The sequence below is a fragment of the Delphinapterus leucas genome, chromosome 3, assembly GCF_059928025.1.
Source record: "Delphinapterus leucas isolate spDelLeu-1000000601 "Yukka" chromosome 3, BTC_Dleu_Yukka2, whole genome shotgun sequence".
Taxonomy (NCBI): domain Eukaryota; kingdom Metazoa; phylum Chordata; class Mammalia; order Artiodactyla; family Monodontidae; genus Delphinapterus; species Delphinapterus leucas.
In genome coordinates, this window is record NC_143131.1 from 72,368,665 (window position 1) to 72,380,723 (window position 12,059).

Genomic DNA, 12,059 nt, shown 5'->3' on the forward strand with positions numbered 1-12,059 from the left:
TATCAAAATAACATGTGAACTGCGTAATCCGCCTTTTGTAAGGTGCACAGACTCTGTTGTCGCTCCTGGTTCTGTGAATCGCCTCTGTAATCTGGTTTGATTTCCTAAAGATGACAGATCTCGGTGAACAGTCAGGCTTTACTGAGTGCAGGGCAGTCCACGCGCGCCCATGAGATTAAGGTACAGTGCGAGGACGGGATCTTAATCACCTACCCTTCCACGTGCAGCACACAGACTGAGCACCAGTGATGAAATCTTTTCATTATGTCCAGGCAATCAGTGCATTCATAAAATGAATATGTGCATTTTTATAAGTTTTAGATATTAATTTGTGTGGTGTTTTCTCAGAGGATGTGCTTTGGAAAAAAAAAGTAGAACTTTATTAATAGTCTCTTTAAAGTCCACTCTGTGATCCTTAATTGCATATGAAATTCTTCCATGTTGTTCTGAATCGTGTCCCTGAAGCCAGGGTTCTCTGTTTAATAACTATTTTTTTGTTGTTATGAAGCACAAGTGTTGCTGCACAGATATTTCCCCATTTTTGTCACTTTCTGAGATTTCATAGACTCAAAATATACCGCACGTAGAGTTGGGAAATAAACCCACAAAATATACTACAATAAACAGAAGAAAGTTTTGAAATATAATGTTAACATATGCCGAGCAGTTATTTAGCTTAGTTTTTTATAAAAGAAGTTTAAATACAATAAATCACTTATTGGAAAGATATGGTTGTAGTGTTATGCAATTTATTGATTTGGTAAAGTGAGGGCCAAGGAAGACACTCACAGACATCTGAAAAATATAAAACATGATGCTTTTCCAGGATTCAATTTTGAATCATTAGATAGCCCTTTTCCCTAATGGAATGAACCCCTTCCCCCAAATTTTGAAAATTGAATATGTTTACAAAGAAGAAAAGAGGCAAGGTAAAGTCCTTGTTATTTAAATTTCATGTATTTAATGTTGATATGTTTTTGTTCTGAAAAGTTAACATATATGATTGCATACTTTTAAAGCATGAACAGCTCAGGAAAGCTGGAAAATTGACTCATTATAAAGTGCTCATTTGTTACTTAAATCCCAGAAACAGATTAAAATTTAATAAAAGTTACATCTTTAATATTCTCTTTCACTATATTCCACAGCAATCAGAATGTAAATAGAGTAATTAATGAATGAGGTAACATACTGTCTTTAGTAAGAAGTCTGGAAAATATGCCACAAATACTCCAAAGCCGTGTGAATTACATTAGTAAAAAACAGATTTTTATAAAGTTTAGTAAAACCTGAAGTAAGGATAACTGCCAACTATTGTCTCCTTAACTCGACTAGGGGACCATATCTTAAACAAACGTTGAGTTTAAAGTGTGTTTTCATGAAAACTTTTAGATTTGAGTTAGAAGTCTAATACATAGCCAAATATACTTTCCTACAAAGAGAATGAGATACTTAGTTTTAGAGATTTTTTTTCCCTCTTGAGATAGGACATTAGACATGTACATCTTTTACCTGTCAAGTTCTGAATCTACTTGCTTTAGAACTACCTCTTTAACTTAATAAATAATTTCATGCACATACTGGAAGACAAATATATGGTTTATTAACTGCTTTATATTCAACCAAAACTCCTTGTGCCATATTGGTACATACTCAACGTTTTCAAAGACTGGCCAAAACTGATATTATTTTTAAAATTAAATAAGATGTTTTAGTTTCAAATTGGAGATTGTCAATCTCTTTAAAGCTAAAATTAGTATGCATACAGAGGTTAAATGGGGTTCACAGGTGGTCACATTTCCACATCCTACCAAGTCTCTAGGGATTGGAGTTATTATATTCTACATAAACATCTTTACTCTGCAACTGCAATTCTATTGCAAGGTGCCAGTGAAAAAGAGGCTGGTCACTCTTTTTGACTGGTATAATGAGGTAGCTAGAGTTCCTTTTACAGCACTTAGAAAATACAGGCAGTCACTAACTATTTCACAAGACAGTTACTATTAGAGTTAGTATCAGATTCACAATAGTAAAATGCACTTTGTGTCAAAGCAATTCTCCACTGAGGACCGTTAAAGAACTGGCAGAGAGCCTGATTCTGCTTTATACTGTCAGCATTTACATATAAAGGAATTTTATACAAAAGACACACATTCCTAAAATGTGAAGAAAGAGGGCTTTTCTCCCAAAATGGTAACTAGTGGACCTAGAATAGTCTCAGACATGTTTCAGACATACAATTTCCTTTAAGAATGAATAGCCATATTCTGGGAAGGAGATAACACTAACATTAAATTTAAATACTTGCATAATATTTAATAACACAATGAACAATGTGCCATGTCTACATATACTTCCTTTGTGCCAAACTTTATCACTGAGTTTGGTAACTTTCATCCAAAGTCCAAACAGAAGGCAATTTAAGTGACTTAACCTTATTTGTTTTTAAACAGCTATGTATTTGACTTGACATAAAGAGCAATGCACATACTGAAATCCCAACAAGAATTGTGAAATGTGTAGACTACCATGGCCAGTGTATTACTTTTTGTCTACACCAGTTAAGAAGCCCTCTTATCAAGACAGCACTTTGGTAATGGAAGGAGATGCACAAAGGTATACTCTGACAGACAGCCATGCTTTAGCTCAAACTAATCCGAAGATTTAGTGGCTCAGAAGCATAACCCAAAGCAAATCAGTCTTTAGTGGGACCCATAGGAGCATCTTTCCACAGTGAACTAACAGCTAAATCTTAAGGCATGTACTTCAAGGTCACGGAACATTCTGTGAAATATTAAAGTCCACCAGGCTCCACATGCTCCACCATATCAAACATGCTAATGATGTGAACTAACTTCATGAAACTTTAAACACACTGATGTGACAAGAACGAGTCAGGAGTGATTTCAATAACTGATGGCAAACAGATAGGACTATCTAAAAAGTTACTTTCAGCAACACACAAGGAAATCATGGAATCTAAGAAAAGAACGCACAACAAGCCTCAACTTCAAGCCTTCAAAGAGGCACAGCGATAGACCCAGTGCCGTGGAATATAATGATGCAGATTTCAGAGACAATACCCCGGCTATTTCTATTTCCTGGAGAAATGTCAGAGGTACTTACATGAAGGAAGAACCGATCAGATTAGTCCTTGGGATATTTTCCTTTCTTAAGAGAGAGACAGAAAAAAACAAAAACAAAAACAAAAAAACACAACAACAACAATAATCTTTACTTCGTCCAGCCTTGAAGTGCTTCTCCACCTGATTCAAACATGCAGTCACGGCGACCCACACAGAACCTTCAAAGTCAATCCAATAGCAGCCCGAAGATGTCTGGGTGTACGCGTGTGCTCAAGTGTCTGACTGCGAGCAGAGCGAGCAGAGAGCTGGAGACGATGTGTGTGTGTGTGTGCGCGTGTGTGTGTGTGTGTGTGTGCGCGCGCGCGCGGAAGGAGCGCGCGCGGGGGAGGCGCGCTCGGGGCCGCGCATTCGCGCGCGCCGAGGCCGCTCCAAGCAGCAGGAGGAGGGAGAGGAAGGGGAGGAGGAGGAGGAGGAGGAGAAAGTGGCTCTCAGCGGCCCGCAGGATTAAAAGTAACCAGACTCGTCCAGAAAACTGCGTCCAGGAAGGAAGTGACAGAAGACGAATGGGAAAAGGCGAGCCGCTCTCAGCCTTTGAAACATCGCGTAAAAAAGGCGGGGGGCGGGGGGAGTGGAAGGATGTTGGGAGGGGAGGCGGGGGTGGCAGAGAAAACGGAGCACGCGGCTTGGGGTTCTAAGCAGCACATCCCATGAAGTGCCTCTTGCCTTCTTGTCCTTTATTTTATTTTGTCCTTGCCTTTGCCTTTGCCTCGCGCTGCCTTCTTCCTCTCTCTCCCTCACAATCCCAAACCGTTGACTCTCTCTCTCAGGAGCTGGAGAAATCATCAGTTTCACTCTTGCAAAAGGGGGGCGGGACCAGACCTCGGAGCATTTTAATAAAACAAACATAACAGCAGTTCCCTCCTCACCCCTCCCGTCTCAACTAGATTGATAAATTACTCCACTACACTACTTTAATTATGTATATGGTATGCAGAATAAATCACTGAACATCAGTACCTCAATCAAGCACTTTTAAATGATAATTGCATCTTGGTGAATCAATCTTTCCATTCCTGACATTTTGCTAATTTTAGTTTTACGGTGGGGTAATGGCACATGCCATACGCAAACCTAATGACAATTCTTTATTGCTCGAAATGAAGACAACGCCGCGAGCGGCGGCTCCCTGCTCACTGCCGGCGCCGCCGAGGACGCTCGGAGAACCGAGTCTCCGGCTGCTGCGCGCTCGCTCCCCGGGGACGCTGCGAGCCAGCCTGCAGGAAAGTCCTTCTAAAGTCGGGATCTTTCCTCTGACCAATAGGAGCGCGACCCTAATAGTTGCTCTTGTGACTCCCCCCCCACCCCTAGTTTGGAGACGCGTTAACCACTTCGTTCTTCCACCGGTCCGAGCGCTCCTCCGTTACTCACGCGTAAAAGCCCCAGTCCAGGATGTCTGCAGCACTCGATTCCAGCGCGCTTTTCCTTCACGCCCAGAATACGCGGGTTTCGGCCCTGAGAGGCTGGAGGGCTAGAAAGGGAGCCGAAACGCTTCTCAAGTGTTAGTAATGTACAAAATAATAAAAGGATTACCAGTATTTGAACTCTCGACTTCATCTCCGGGCCATGAACTTTCTAATCAGGTTGGAAATATTTACCGAGGCGGCAGCTTCCTCGGAGATTTCCCCCTCCCTTCTCCCACAATATCTCTTCCACACCTTACTGGATTTTATCCAAGGCATTAACATGTAAACTAAACCAACTTCCCAAATGCATTAGGCTTCCCTATCCGATAGCTGATGACTTCACTTATCCTGAAGAGTTTCAGCTGCACAGGAAGCAGCAATAGAGACTGATAAGGAAGATACTTATATTAAGGTTTAAGCCCAGTAAATACTTTTCCTTATCAAAAAGAAAAAAGGTTAATATTCAAGATTTAGGAAAGGCTACTAGGGATTGAGCACCTCCCCTCCCTATCCAATTACACCACGCCCAATAAAGCCAAAGATAAAATATACCAACTAGTACACAAACCATGAAAAGATAAGATTACATGCCAGTAGAACTACAGACTATATAAAATGTTTAAACCAAATTAAAAATTTTTAATATTGTGAAAAGAAGAAGAGAAAATACATTGGGGAAATAAAAATACTGAATGTACCAGAGTACACAATAGTAGTATACTGAAATATCTAGCTAATTAAAGCTATTTCCTCACTTTAAAAAATTCCTCTCAGCACTGTGTGTTTAACTCAATGACTAGTTCCATTTCCCGTTAAATTCTGCACTGTGCCTCCAGACTATTTTAATGCATGAGGGCAGTGTGAATCAAAAAGCCTCCTTCTTCATTATAGGGGCTATTTGATCTGAGTAGCTTTTCTCAGAAGAGTGGGCTCAACATTTAGGTGTCTGCCCCAAGGCTTCACTTGAAAGGGGAAGGTTGATTTTACAGGCAAGTACAACTAGATCTGAATAATCTTCAGGCTTCTGGCTCATCTCCATTGTGACTATCAGCCCCGAATCGATGAATCTTTTGCCATTGTTATAGGAGAGCATGGCAAACTGTCACAAAGCAAAAACTATCTGAAATACTATTATTTCTTGCAGATTAGTATCTACAATATATTTGTTTGCCTGTTTGCTTTTCATCTGGTGAGTTTGCTACTACCATGAATTCATTTCAATAATATGGCAGAGATAATCTGTATCAGGTTTTCATTTAAGGTACAACTTCAAAAAAAAATCCAAAAATTTAAAGGTGCATCGACATTTTGAATACTAAGATATGTCTATACAGGGTGGAAGTTAATTTTTCAAGATTCACAAACGTCCTGACAAAGCAAATTGTTTGTAGGAATATTTATTGCCATAATGTCTGAAATTAACATAATGAATTGTAACAGCTTATTTTACATGAGCAAATAAGACATAGGCAATACATGACTCTTACCACAGTACTCTTTAGTTTTATTTTCCTTCAAAAAGAAAACTGTTTTACCTTTTAACATTTTTAAGAATTATTTAATAATAAACATTATAACAAACCCATAACTATCAATGATAATACAAGCATTCAAATGTATGTATAACCCCACATTGTGGATAGTTTGAAAACAATTTAGATCTGGATTATATCACAGTTGGCCTTTTAAAATATAAGATATTCCCCTCAGCAGATTTAGCTTCTCAATTATGTGTGACCTAAGTTAATATTAGCATTTGTTTCCCTCCCATGAGCCTTTATAGTTGAAGTGGAACAGAAGTGTGCAGAAATATACAATAGAAGAAAGCCGCCTGAGACTTAAAATTATTCACTGGTAATCCACAAAGTGGTTAATCCAAGACATGCTTTGTGTTCATCTTTAAATACTTCTGAATTTTTCTTTTTTTTTAAACCAAAATCATCCTGATCCTGGCCACCAAATGGTACTTGGCTAGGATGAGAGTATTTTCTGGTGTCGGGAGAAGCATGTACTAGGTGTTAGGAGGCCTGGATTCTTTGGTTCAAGATTTGTGCCCAACTAACGAGCGTGTCCTTTCTGGGCTTCAGTTTGCTTACGCGTTAAATGATTTCTCCAATCTATTCCAGTTCTACGATTGGAAAGTAGAAAATTCTTATACCCTTTAAGCCAATTGGAAGCTAGTGGCCTACCCTGTTAAATAAAAGGTGACACTTCCTGTAAGAGAAAATGATGTCTGGGACTGATGTGCTATTTAAACCAGCTTTTTTTCTTCCCAATCACCAAATATTTCCTTCATTAAATAAGTATCATAAGTGCTTTATTAAACATGTAAATACATATTAACTTGTTTTTTTCCCCCCAAAGAATCATTTAGCAATATATTTAACTAAAGTGCCACAGAAGTTACAGAGAGCATGACTCAGGATTTAACTCTAGGGAAAGCTCATTTCTAATTTCTGTTCAGGGTTGCATATCATCTTACTCCACCCTCCACTTCTTACTACTTCCCTACATTAAATCAGCAGTCTACCTGTGCTCTGGGTCTGCCTGCTTTTAAGCTTGGCCCACGCTGGGTGTAGCTCTTGAAGTGAGCTTTAAAAAATTATTCTAAAGTAAGCTGGGGCGGTTGCCACAGCAACCCACCCTAAAATGAAGAAAGTCTATAGATTAATCTACCCCTCAATATTATTCAACTGTATAGTATCTGTTCTTCAGCCAGAATACTTTCAACACAAACATGATAACTGAACTTATAGGTTCAGATATAAAAAATAGTAAGATACAAATTCCAAGAGCATAAAAAAATGTTATATCTTTTTATAATTACAGTAGAGATGACATACAAAACTTCCCCTGAAATGGATTAATTGTAAAACAGACTTGCAAAGGTATGCCCTGAAAGGTGACATGAGAGCTTTAAGCAAAATGGTATAGTATTGCTATATGATAAGTCACCTAATGGTTATGCAAGACTCTATCACTTTTATACATGTTAACATTATAAGTACTTAATGACAAAGTTTGTGGCAGTTTTACCTTTATGAATTAACTTTGTGATGGATGATAACAAACGTGAAGCACTTACCACATACACATACAGTCATTTGCCTTCCATTCTTCACTTCATCTCTTCATAGAAGTTACTTCACAGTTTGCAACTCTTCTTTGGCACCTTAAAATGCATAAGTACAAGGTAAATAGTTAAAAAAATTTTTTTAAAGAATGTTGATACCAAAATACATTCAGATTAATTTATTTCTAAAACTTCTAATCTGAACTAACATTAATGTTAATTCTAATTTTAAACCAAATGAACGTGTATTGAATATAAAATAATTAAAATGATCATTAATTGTGATAATACCTATAACCTGTAAAATAAATAGTGCCAAATAGTTAAATTTCAAAAATTCTTTAGGTACGGCCTCAGTCCATGCACAGTATACACCATATGGACTGCTTGTGATTGAGAATCTGCAATATAAAAAGGATTTGTTATTCCAAGCCAAGGTTTAATCATATCCTTTATCTCATATCTAAAGATCCTATATTTATCTTTATTTTTGTATATTTTAATATCTGATGAAGAATTACAAGGAAGAAAGTCAAATCCATCATATTTCAAGCTAACAAAATTTGTCTAGTTGGGATACTGAAGTTGCAACTAAAGTTGCTGAAAGGGCTTTTTTATATGCTTAAAAGCCAATTTTAATACTTTGGGATTAAGGATGTGAATTCAGTACACTTAATGAATTCTATTACCAATAATACCTGATCCTTCCAAGGAGTGTTTAACTGTACTGAGTACAGACAAGGGCTCTTGTGTTCTAGTCTCCGTTTGAAGCCAGCTTTCAATGACTTTGAACACACAAATGGACTTTTCCTTGGTTTCAGAATGGTCTAGTCCTCCCAACCTTGAGACATATCAGACCATGAAGGTCAATAACCATTTTCCCATTTGTATTAGCAAGAAGACTTTTCATAGTCAAGAGTCATTAAGACTTACAAAGCCTCTATATTTGGGTTGACATTCTTAAGTTTATTTTTATTTTTAAGTTGCTTCACAGTCAAGGAGAAATGAAGAATTTTGGCCACTTTTATTTTAGGGGTGTTAGGTGAGTTTAGTCTTTTAGACTCAGGCCCACAGTGAGTTAGTCTCAACTTGGTAGTCAGTACTAGGTGACCTGGTGAATTACCATTCTCCCAGCTCTGCTTGGTTTTACAGTCTATTAAGCAGGAATCATAATACACATCTCCCAGGGCCTTTTCACCTTACAGAAATGCAATCTTCATGAAATAATGTCTGAAAGCTATGTTAAAGCTTTTTAAAATGCCACTACAAATTACATTTCTTCCTTTTCCTGGATCAGTATGCCCAAATAAGGCTTGATCACTAATTTTCTTGCGAATGTGTAGCTCATTAAAAAGTATCCATATGCATGGCTAAATTTAATAGACTTTACCTTTTATTTACAAAATTGTTAAATGTTCTTCAGAACATTGATTCTAACCCATTTCTTGAAATATCACAGAACCCTTCAATTCAAAGAAAGGATTTTCACACTTCCCCTTTTAACTGTTTTTTCTAGATACCTCTATGTGTGTGCCCTTTAATTTCAAAAGATCTTTACATGGGATCGGGGTAGGCATGGGGGTTAAAAATACCGCCCTGCATTTTGGCGCCCACTCCTTTGTCTGGGAAGAACAAGGCTGGGATTCAGTCCGGACAGCCCCTTTTAAAGACCCAGACTCGGGACGCCTCTAGTTTCAGCAGCTCAGTCCGCTGAGTTATTGACTGCGGGCAGCAGCAGTCCCTCAGGTTGATTTGTGTGGAAAGTGAATCCTCGCTGGCTAGGCGTTCAGCAGAGGCGCAGCAGCCGCAAAGCCAGCCAATTATTGCCGGTCCTCCCCTCTAACACCGCTCTCACCACCTATACCCTCCTTTCTGTGTCGGTCTCCACTTACCCCCACCCACTTTTCCCCGCGCGGACGGAGCTGAGCGGGGGCTCCCTCCCGGGAGCGTGTCTAGAGCTCGGAGGCAGCTGGTAGGGGGTGAGTGCGCCACGTGCGAGCGCCCCAGGCGAGGAGGAAGCGGGCTCTGGCCCTTGTGGGGGCCTGCTGGGCCTGGGCGCGCGGAGGGGAGGCCGAGCTGCCTCGGCGGGGCGTGCACCGGGTGGCGTCTATAGCGGGGAAGTCACCGCTTGGGAGCGGGTTGGCGGGGGAGGCAAACGGCCGGTGGCTTGGCGAGGAGGCCGCGTGGCGGGCTCCCGGGAACGGAGGAGGACGCAACGGTGGTGGGTGGGTTTTGGAAACGGGCGGTGACGGCGTCAGGGGAGGTGCCCTACTGGTCTGGTGGGGGGACCTGGAGGATATTTACCCTTGGTTGGCGAAAGACGACCCCGCAACTCTGGGCGCAAGCGCCGAGCCACGCACAGAGTGAGCCCACCCACGCACGTGCACAAAGCGCTGGCACGCTGTCGGCGCCCGGCGGCACAGGCGGCCCGAGCGCTCCGCCGCAGCACTTCGCAAGCCTGGGAGAGCGAGGGGGTGGTGCGCGCAGGTCGGGCCGCCGCCCGGGTCCAGCGCCAGCCAGCCTGCTTTCTCACCTGGCACACCGGGAGGAAGGGACGGGGGTCCACGAGCTTGATTTATTAGCCCAAGCTCTCGGGGGGTCCATAGGACTGTTTTAAAAAACCAGCAAACAACCGTTTGCTCTAGCAGTGAAGCTCCCTCAGTGGATATGTACGCATCTTGGCTAGAGAAAGGCCACAAACTACAAGGAGAAATGGGATACGAGGGAGAAAACACAAAAAATCCCCCAAATTTCCTTTCCTCTTCCATCGCTCTTTATTGGTTTGCACGTGAGAACAGTACGGGGATCTCTTGCTAAATTATCAGCACGAAGTGGAAATGCCTGTGCTGTGTTTCTGTCTGTGGAGCTCTGGGAAGATTAGTGCTCCAAAGGCGTAGTGCTGTACCTGGCTGAATAAATCAAAGATGTAGAATGTTTATCTTGTCATGTTCTTGAAGCTATAAGCTGCTACCAATATGGCAGCCCCTGGCCACATTGTGGTTCTTTGAGTTAAATAAACTTAAATAAAATTTAAAATCAGTTCCTCAGATACACTAGTCACATTTCAGGAGCTCAATAGCCACAGGCGGCTAGTGGCTACCTTATTTGACTGCCCGATTTTAACGTTTCCGTCATGACATAGAGTTCTGTTGGCATGTGCTGCTATAGAATTTAAAATGAATATGGTTTAAAAAAGAAAGAACCTGCTTTATGATACCAGTAAATTTTAGGACACTCTTGGCATTTGTATTTCTTGGCACTAGTGTGAAAAGTTGTAAAGTCAGAATTTCAGTATCTTCCTGCTGAAAGAGGTCTTAGGGAACACTTAATGCAGTAACTAATTTTTTACAAGGAAGGGAAGTTAAGAGATGTGCCCCCAAATCATGACATCAATTTGGAAAGGAGATAAGGTCACCTGACAGGGTATAGTACACTTTGTGCCAGCCCAGGGCAGTTGCCTGGGGTTAGTGAAGCAAATTAACTCTACAGAAAGGTGACCTGACAGAAGATTTTAGACAACAGTTTCCTTTTACAAGAGAAAAATATTTCTTAAGTATTCTTCCAGGAAGAAATTCCATTTAATAAAGAATAAGGTGTATGGGGAATGATGCTATCTCCCAAACTAAAAATTTATTATTGGTAGTGTCCTGGATTTGTATAATGCCTTTTTAAAGAGACTAATTGGTATAATATTGTACTTACTTCTATTTAAAAAATTCTGAGGAAATGGAATTATCCTTTTAAAGTTACAGCTGAAAGCACTCTTAAGGGCAGGGAGGAAAGGTGTTACATAAGGTAAGAATTGTTAGCAAAGCATAATCTTCCTCAAATTCGATGAAGGTGTTATCAGATATATTGATTATGTCTTAGACTGATATCACTAGGGTGGCATTTGACTGGAAAGGTTTATAACATGAACAAAACTTAATTACAAATTACACTATTTGAGACATGAAAGACAACAGAAGGCATTATACAGATTTAGAGGCAAAGCACAAACTTTCTAACTTCAATGCTTTGGTTGGTTGGTTGGTTTTGCCATGATTATCCCCTATATTTCTTATTGCTATTTCCGGGTGAAATGTTGGTATTAATTCTGGCCATTTATGGTAATTAGCTTTTAAGTTAACCCTTAGTGAAGGACCCCTAAGTGTTCAGATAAGAGTACTCATGAATGATAAATAATTTTTAAAAATAACAAGAAAATGTTTTTTAAAGCTTGAATTTCTCCTGAGCTGATGCATATTTGAATTAATGTCTTATTTCTCTTACAAATTTACCATTTGCATGTGGTTCATGGTAGAAAGCATTCTTCCCATTTTCCCTGAAATCTGATAGCCTAAGAGAAAATCTTTTAAATTCTTCAAGTGCTTGCAGTGTGCTAGAAACCTCAACCTCTCCATGGCTGACTAATGAAAGGCTGGTCTGACTAGGGAG

General features: G+C 40.1%; 1 protein-coding gene across 6 annotated transcripts in view; it reads right to left on the reverse strand.

The window, feature by feature from the left end:
* Nucleotides 1–3,505, reverse strand: part of MEF2C (myocyte enhancer factor 2C) — a 148,577-nt gene extending 145,072 nt beyond the window's left edge. For 3 of the 6 annotated variants that reach the window (XM_030759672.2, XM_022593120.2, XM_089909106.1), the window contains exon 1: nt 3,127–3,495. The gene's annotated coding sequence lies outside the window, so the exon portion shown is untranslated. Of the gene's footprint in view, nt 1–3,126 lie in introns of all 6 variants that reach the window. The other 3 variants (XM_022593126.3, XM_030759678.2, XM_022593145.3) reach the window with 3 other exon arrangements.
* Nucleotides 3,506–12,059: the final 8,554 nt, after the last annotated feature.